Genomic DNA, 8223 nt, shown 5'->3' on the forward strand with positions numbered 1-8223 from the left:
TTTGTGCTTGGACAATTTAACCGGGCTTACCTTGATTCAGCTAGGTCCCAGAGTGTAGGGTGAGACTTTTGTGTTAGGACTATTGAACCAGACTTACCTTGATTCACCTAGGTCCCAGAGTGTAGGGTGAGACTTTTGTGTTTGGACTATTGAACCAGACTTACCTTGACCCAGCTAGGTCCCAGAGTGTAGGGTGAGACTTTTGTGTTAGGACTATTGAACCAGACTTACCTTGAGCCAGCTAGGTCCCAGAGTGTAGCGTGAGACTTTTGTTTTAGGACTATTGAACCAGACTTACCTTGATTCAGCTAGGTCCCAGAGTGTAGGGTGAGAATTTGTGTTTGGACTATTGAACCAGACTTACCTTGACCCAGCTAGGTCCCAGAGTGTAGCGTGAGACTTTTGTGTTAGGAATATTGAACCAGACATACCTTGACCCAGCTAGGTCCCAGAATGTAGCGTGAGACTTTTTTGTTAGGACTATTGAACCAGACTTATCTTAACCCAGCGAGCTCCCAGAGTGTAGCGTGAGACATTTGTGTTTGGACTATTGAACCTGACTTACCTTGATTCAGCTAGGTCCCAGAGTGTAGCGTGAGACTTTTGTGTTAGGACTATTGAAGCAGACTTACCTTGATTCAGCTAGGTCCCAGAGTGTAGCGTGAGTCTTTTGTGTTAGGACTATTGAAGCAGATTTACCTTGACCCAGCTAGGTCCCAGAGTGTAGCGTGAGAATTTTCTGTTAGGACTATTGAACCAGACTTACCTTGATTCAGCTAGGTCCCAGAGTGTAGGGTGAGACTTTTGTGTTTGGACTATTGAACCAGAATTACCTTGACCCAGCTAGGTCCCAGAGTGTAGCGTCAGACTTTTGTGTTTGGACTATTGAACCAGACTTACCTTGACCCAGCTAGATCCCAGAGTGTAGGGTGAGACTTTTGTGTTTGGACTATTGAACCACACTTACCTTGACCCAGCTAGGTCCCAGAGTTTAGCGTGAGACTTTTGTGTTTGGATTATTGAACTAGACTTACCTTGACCCAGCTAGGTACCAGAGTGTAGCGTGAGACTTTTGTGTAAGAACTATTGAACCAGACTTACCTTGACTCAGCTAGGTCCCAGAGTGTAGGGTTAGACTTTTGTGTTTGGACTATTGAACCAGAATTACCTTGACCCAGCTAGGTCCCAGAGTGTAGCGTGAGACTTTTGTGTTTGGACTATTGAACCAGACTTACCTTGACCCAGCTAGATCCCAGAGTGTAGGGTGAGACTTTTGTGTTTGGACTATTGAACCAGACTTACCTTGACCCAGCAAGGTCCCAGAGTGTAGGGTGAGACTTCTGTGTTAGGACTATTGAACCAGACTTACCTTGACCAAGCTAGGTCCCAGAGTGTAGCATGAGACATTTGTGTTTGGACTATTGAACCAGACTTACCCTGACCCAGCTAGGTCCCAGAGTGTAGCATGAGAATCTTGTGTTAGGACTATTGAACCAGACTTACCTTGATTCAGCTAGGTCCCAGAGTGTAGCGTGAGGCTTTTGTGTTAGGACTATTGAACCAGACTTACCTTGATTCAGCTAGGTCCCTGAGTGTAGCGTGAGACTTTTGTGTTAGGACTATTGAACCAGACTTACCTTGACCCAGCGAGCTCCCAGAGTGTAGCGTGAGACTTTTGTGTTTGGACTATTGAACCAGACTTACCTTGATTCAGCTAGGTCCCAGAGTGTAGCGTGAGACTTTTGTGTTAGGACTATTGAAGCAGACTTACCTTGACCCAGCTAGGTCCCAGAGTGTAGCGTGAGACTTTTGTGTTAGGACTATTGAACCAGACTTACCTTGATTCAGCTAGGTCCCAGAGTGTAGCGTGAGACTTTTGTGTTAGGACTATTGAACCAGACTTACCTTGACCCAGCTAGGTCCCAGAGTGTAGCGTGAGACTTTTGTGTTTGGACTATTGAACCAGACTTACCTTGACCCAGCTAGGTCCCAGAGTGTAGCTTGAGACTTTTGTGTTTGGACTATTGAACCAGACTTACCTTGACGCAGCTAGGTCCCAGAGTGTAGCATGAGACTTTTGTGTTAGGACTATTGAACCAGACTTACCTTGACTCAGCTAGGTCCCAGAGTGTAGCGTGAGACTTTTGTGTTAGGACTATTGAACCAGACTTACCTTGATTCAGCTAGGTCCCAGAGTGTAGGGTGAGACTTTTGTGTTTGGACTATTGAACCAGACTTACCTTGACCCAGCTAGGTCCCAGAGTGTAGCGTGAGACTTTTGTGTTTGAACTATTGAACCAGACTTACCTTGACCCAGCAAGGTCCCAGAGTGTAGCGTGAGACTTTTGTGTTTGGACTATTGAACCAGACTTACCTTGGCCCAGCTAGGTCCCAGAGTGTAGCGTGAGACTTTTGTTTTAGGACTATTGAACCAGAGTTACCTTGATTCAGCTAGGTCCCAGAGTGTAGGGTGAGACTTTTGTGTTTGGACTATTGAACCAGATTTACCTTGACCCAGCTAGGTCCCAGAGTGTAGGGTGAGACTTTTGTGTTTTGACTATTGAACCAGACTTACCTTGACCCAGCAAGGTCCCAGAGTGTAGCGTGAGACTTTTGTGTTAGGACTATTGAACCAGACTTACCTTGATTCAGCTAGGTCGCAGAGTGTAGCGTGAGACTTTTGTGTTTGGACTATTGAACCACACTTACCTTGACCCAGCTAGGTCCCAGAGTTTAGCGTGAGACTTTTGTGTTAGGACTATTGAACCAGACTTACCTTGACCCAGCGAGCTCCCAGAGTGTAGCGTGAGACTTTTGTGTTTGGACTATTGAACCAGACTTACCTTGATTCAGCTAGGTCCCAGAGTGTAGCGTGAGACTTTTGTGTTAGGACTATTGAAGCAGACTTACCTTGACCAAGCTAGGTCCCAGAGTGTAGCGTGAGACTTTTGTGTTAGGACTATTGAACCAGACTTACCTTGATTCAGCTAGGCCCCAGAGTGTAGCGTGAGACTTTTGTGTTAGGACTATTGAACCAGACTTACCTTGACCCAGCTAGGTCCCAGAGTATAGTGTGAGACCTTTGTGTTTGGACTATTGAACCAGACTTACCTTGACCCAGCTAGGTCCCAGAGTGTAGCGTGAGACTTTTGTGTTAGGACTATTGAACCAGACTTACCTTGATTCAGCTAGGTCCCAGAGTGTAGCGTGAGACTTTTGTGTTAGGACTATTGAACCAGACTTACCTTGATTCAGCTAGGTCCCAGAGTGTAGCGTGAGACTTTTGTGTTAGGACTATTGAACCAGACTTACCTTGACCCAAATAGGTCCCAGAGTGTAGTGTGAGACCTTTGTGTTTGGACTATTGAACCAGACTTACCTTGACCCAGCTACGTCCCAGAGTGTAGCTTGAGACTTTTGTGTTTGGACTATTGAACCAGACTTACCTTGACGCAGCTAGGTCCCAGAGTGTAGCGTGAGACTTTTGTGTTAGGACTATTGAACCAGACTTACCTTGATTCAGCTAGGTCCCAGAGTGTAGGGTGAGACTTTTGTGTTTGGACTATTGAACCAGACTTACCTTGACCCAGCTAGGTCCCAGAGTGTAGCGTGAGACTTTTGTGTTTGGACTATTGAACCAGACTTACCTTGACCCAGCTAGGTCCCAGAGTGTAGCGTGAGACTTTGTTTTAGGACTATTGAACCAGACTTACCTTGATTCAGCTAGGTCCCAGAGTGTAGGGTGAGACTTTTGTGTTTGGACTATTGAACCAGATTTACCTGACCCAGCTAGGTCCCAGAGTGTAGGGTGAGACTTTTGTGTTTTGACTATTGAACCAGACTTACCTTGACCCAGCAAGGTCCCAGAGTGTAGGGTGAGACTTTTGTTTTAGGACTATTGAACCAGAAATACCTTGACCCAGCTAGGTCCCAGAGTGTAGCGTGAGACTTTTGTGTTTGGACTATTGAACCAGACTTACCTTGATTCAGCGAGGTCCCAGAGTGTAGCGTGAGACTTTTGTGTTAAGACTATTGAACCAGACTTACCTTGACTCAGCTAGGACCCAGCGTGTAGCGTGAGACTTTTGTGTTAGGACTATTGAACCAGACTTACCTTGACCCAGCTAGGTCCCAGAGTGTAGCGTGAGACTTTTGTGTTTGGACTATTGAACCAGACTTACCTTGACCCAGCTAGGTCCCAGAGTGCAGCGTGAGACTTTTGTGTTTGGACTATTGAACCAGACTTACCTTGACGCAGCTGGGTCCCAGAGTGTAGCATGAGACTTTTGTGTTAGGACTATTGAACCACACTTACCTTGATTCAGCTAGGTCCCAGAGTGTAGCGTGAGACTTTTGTGTTAGGACTATTGAAGCAGACTTACCTTGATTCAGCTAGGTCCCAGAGTGTAGCGTGAGTCTTTTGTGTTAGGACTATTGAAGCAGATTTACCTTGACCCAGCTAGGTCCCAGAGTGTAGCGTGAGACTTTTCTGTTAGGACTATTGAACCAGACTTACCTTGACTCAGCTAGGTCCCAGAGTGTAGCGTGAGACTTTTGTGTTAGGACTATTGAACCAGACTTACCTTGACCCAGCTAGGTCCCAGAGTGTAGCGTGAGACTTTTGTGTTTGGACTATTGAACCAGACTTACCTTGACCCAGCTAGGTCCCAGAGTGTAGCGTGAGACTTTTGTGTTTGGACTATTGAACCAGACTTACCTTGACGCAGCTAGGTCCCAGAGTGTAGCATGAGACTTTGTGTTAGGACTATTGAACCAGACTTACCTTGATTCAGCTAGGTCCCAGAGTGTGGCGTCAGACTTTTGTGTTAGGACTATTGAAACAGACTTACCTTGATTCAGCTAGGTCCCAGAGTGTAGGGTGAGACTTTTGTGTTTGGACTATTGAACCAGACTTACCTTGACCCAGCTAGGTCCCAGAGTGTAGCGTGAGACTTTTGTGTTTGGACTATTGAACCAGACTTACCTTGACCCAGCTAGGTCCCAGAGTGTAGCTTGAGACTTTTGTGTTTGGACTATTGAACCAGACTTACCTTGACCCAGCTAGGTCCCAGACTGTAGCGTGAGACTTTTGTTTTAGGACTATTGAACCAGACTTACCTTGACCCAGCTAGGTCCCAGAGTGTAGGGTGAGACTTTTGTGTTTGGACTATTGAACCAGATTTACCTTGACCCAGCTAGGTCCCAGAGTGTAGGGTGAGACTTTTGTGTTTGGACTATTGAACCAGACTTACCTTGACGCAGCTAGGTCCCAGAGTGTAGGGTGAGACTTTTGTGCTTGGACAATTGAACCGGGCTTACCTTGATTCAGCTAGGTCCCAGAGTGTAGGGTGAGACTTTTGTGTTAGGACTATTGAACCAGACTTACCTTGATTCACCTAGGTCCCAGAGTGTAGGGTGAGACTTTTGTGTTTGGACTATTGAACCAGACTTACCTTGACCCAGCTAGGTCCCAGAGTGTAGGGTGAGACTTTTGTGTTAGGACTATTGAACCAGACTTACCTTGAGCCAGCTAGGTCCCAGAGTGTAGCGTGAGACTTTTGTGTTAGGACTATTGAAGCAGACTTACCTTGACCCAGCTAGGTCCCAGAGTGTAGGGTGAGACTTTTGTGTTAGGACTATTGAACCAGACTTACCTTGAGCCAGCTAGGTCCCAGAGTGTAGCGTGAGTCTTTTGTGTTAGGACTATTGAAGCAGATTTACCTTGACCCAGCTAGGTCCCAGAGTGTAGCGTGAGACTTTTGTGTTAGGACTATTGAACCAGACTTACCTTGACTCAGCTAGGTCCCAGAGTGTAGCGTGAGACTTTTGTGTTAGGACTATTGAACCAGACTTACCTTGACCCAGCTAGGTCCCAGAGTGTAGCGTGAGACTTTTGTGTTTGGACTATTGAACCAGACTTACCTTGACCCAGCTAGGTCCCAGAGTGTAGCGTGAGACTTTTGTGTTTGGACTATTGAACCAGACTTACCTTGACGCAGCTAGGTCCCAGAGTGTAGCATGAGACTTTGTGTTAGGACTATTGAACCAGACTTACCTTGATTCAGCTAGGTCCCAGAGTGTAGCGTCAGACTTTTGTGTTAGGACTATTGAAACAGACTTACCTTGATTCAGCTAGGTCCCAGAGTGTAGGGTGAGACTTTTGTGTTTGGACTATTGAACAAGACTTACCTTGACCCAGCTAGGTCCCAGAGTGTAGCGTGAGACTTTTGTGTTTGGACTATTGAACCAGACTTACCTTGACCCAGCTAGGTCCCAGAGTGTAGCGTGAGACTTTTGTGTTTGGACTATTGAACCAGACTTACCTTGACCCAGCTAGGTCCCAGACTGTAGCGTGAGACTTTTGTTTTAGGACTATTGAACCAGACTTACCTTGACCCAGCTAGGTCCCAGAGTGTAGGGTGAGACTTTTGTGTTTGGACTATTGAACCAGACTTACCTTGACCCAGCTAGGTCCCAGAGTGTAGGGTGAGACTTTTGTGTTTGGACTATTGAACCAGACTTACCTTGACGCAGCTAGGTCCCAGAGTGTAGGGTGAGACTTTTGTGCTTGGACAATTTAACCGGGCTTACCTTGATTCAGCTAGGTCCCAGAGTGTAGGGTGAGACTTTTGTGTTAGGACTATTGAACCAGACTTACCTTGATTCACCTAGGTCCCAGAGTGTAGGGTGAGACTTTTGTGTTTGGACTATTGAACCAGACTTACCTTGACCCAGCTAGGTCCCAGAGTGTAGGGTGAGAATTTTGTGTTAGGACTATTGAACCAGACTTACCTTGAGCCAGCTAGGTCCCAGAGTGTAGCGTGAGACTTTTGTTTTAGGACTATTGAACCAGACTTACCTTGATTCAGCTAGGTCCCAGAGTGTAGGGTGAGAATTTGTGTTTGGACTATTGAACCAGACTTACCTTGACCCAGCTAGGTCCCAGAGTGTAGCGTGAGACTTTTGTGTTAGGAATATTGAACCAGACATACCTTGACCCAGCTGGGTCCCAGAATGTAGCGTGAGACTTTTTTGTTAGGACTATTGAACCAGACTTATCTTAACCCAGCGAGCTCCCAGAGTGTAGCGTGAGACATTTGTGTTTGGACTATTGAACCTGACTTACCTTGATTCAGCTAGGTCCCAGAGTGTAGCGTGAGACTTTTGTGTTAGGACTATTGAAGCAGACTTACCTTGATTCAGCTAGGTCCCAGAGTGTAGCATGAGTCTTTTGTGTTAGGACTATTGAAGCAGATTTACCTTGACCCAGCTAGGTCCCAGAGTGTAGCGTGAGAATTTTCTGTTAGGACTATTGAACCAGACTTACCTTGATTCAGCTAGGTCCCAGAGTGTAGGGTGAGACTTTTGTGTTTGGACTATTGAACCAGAATTACCTTGACCCAGCTAGGTCCCAAAGTGTAGCGTCAGACTTTTGTGTTTGGACTATTGAACCAGACTTACCTTGACCCAGCTAGATCCCAGAGTGTAGGGTGAGACTTTTGTGTTTGGACTATTGAACCACACTTACCTTGACCCAGCTAGGTTCCAGAGTTTAGCGTGAGACTTTTGTGTTTGGATTATTGAACTAGACTTACCTTGACCCAGCTAGGTACCAGAGTGTAGCGTGAGACTTTTGTGTAAGAACTATTGAACCAGACTTACCTTGACTCAGCTAGGTCCCAGAGTGTAGGGTTAGACTTTTGTGTTTGGACTATTGAACCAGAATTACCTTGACCCAGGTAGGTCCCAGAGTGTAGCGTGAGACTTTTGTGTTTGGACTATTGAACCAGACTTACCTTGACCCAGCTAGATCCCAGAGTGTAGGGTGAGACTTTTGTGTTTGGACTATTGAACCAGACTTACCTTGACCCAGCAAGGTCCCAGAGTGTAGGGTGAGACTTCTGTGTTAGGACTATTGAACCAGACTTACCTTGACCAAGCTAGGTCCCAGAGTGTAGCATGAGACATTTGTGTTTGGACTATTGAACCAGACTTACCCTGACCCAGCTAGGTCCCAGAGTGTAGCATGAGAATTTTGTGTTAGGACTATTGAACCAGACTTACCTTGATTCAGCTAGGTCCCAGAGTGTAGCGTGAGGCTTTTGTGTTAGGACTATTGAACCAGACTTACCTTGATTCAGCTAGGTCCCTGAGTGTAGCGTGAGACTTTTGTGTTAGGACTATTGAACCAGACTTACCTTGACCCAGCGAGCTCCCAGAGTG

Source organism: Ambystoma mexicanum, chromosome 2q (assembly GCF_040938575.1).
Source record: "Ambystoma mexicanum isolate Mex_15411 chromosome 2q, UKY_AmexF1_1, whole genome shotgun sequence".
NCBI lineage: Eukaryota > Metazoa > Chordata > Amphibia > Caudata > Ambystomatidae > Ambystoma > Ambystoma mexicanum.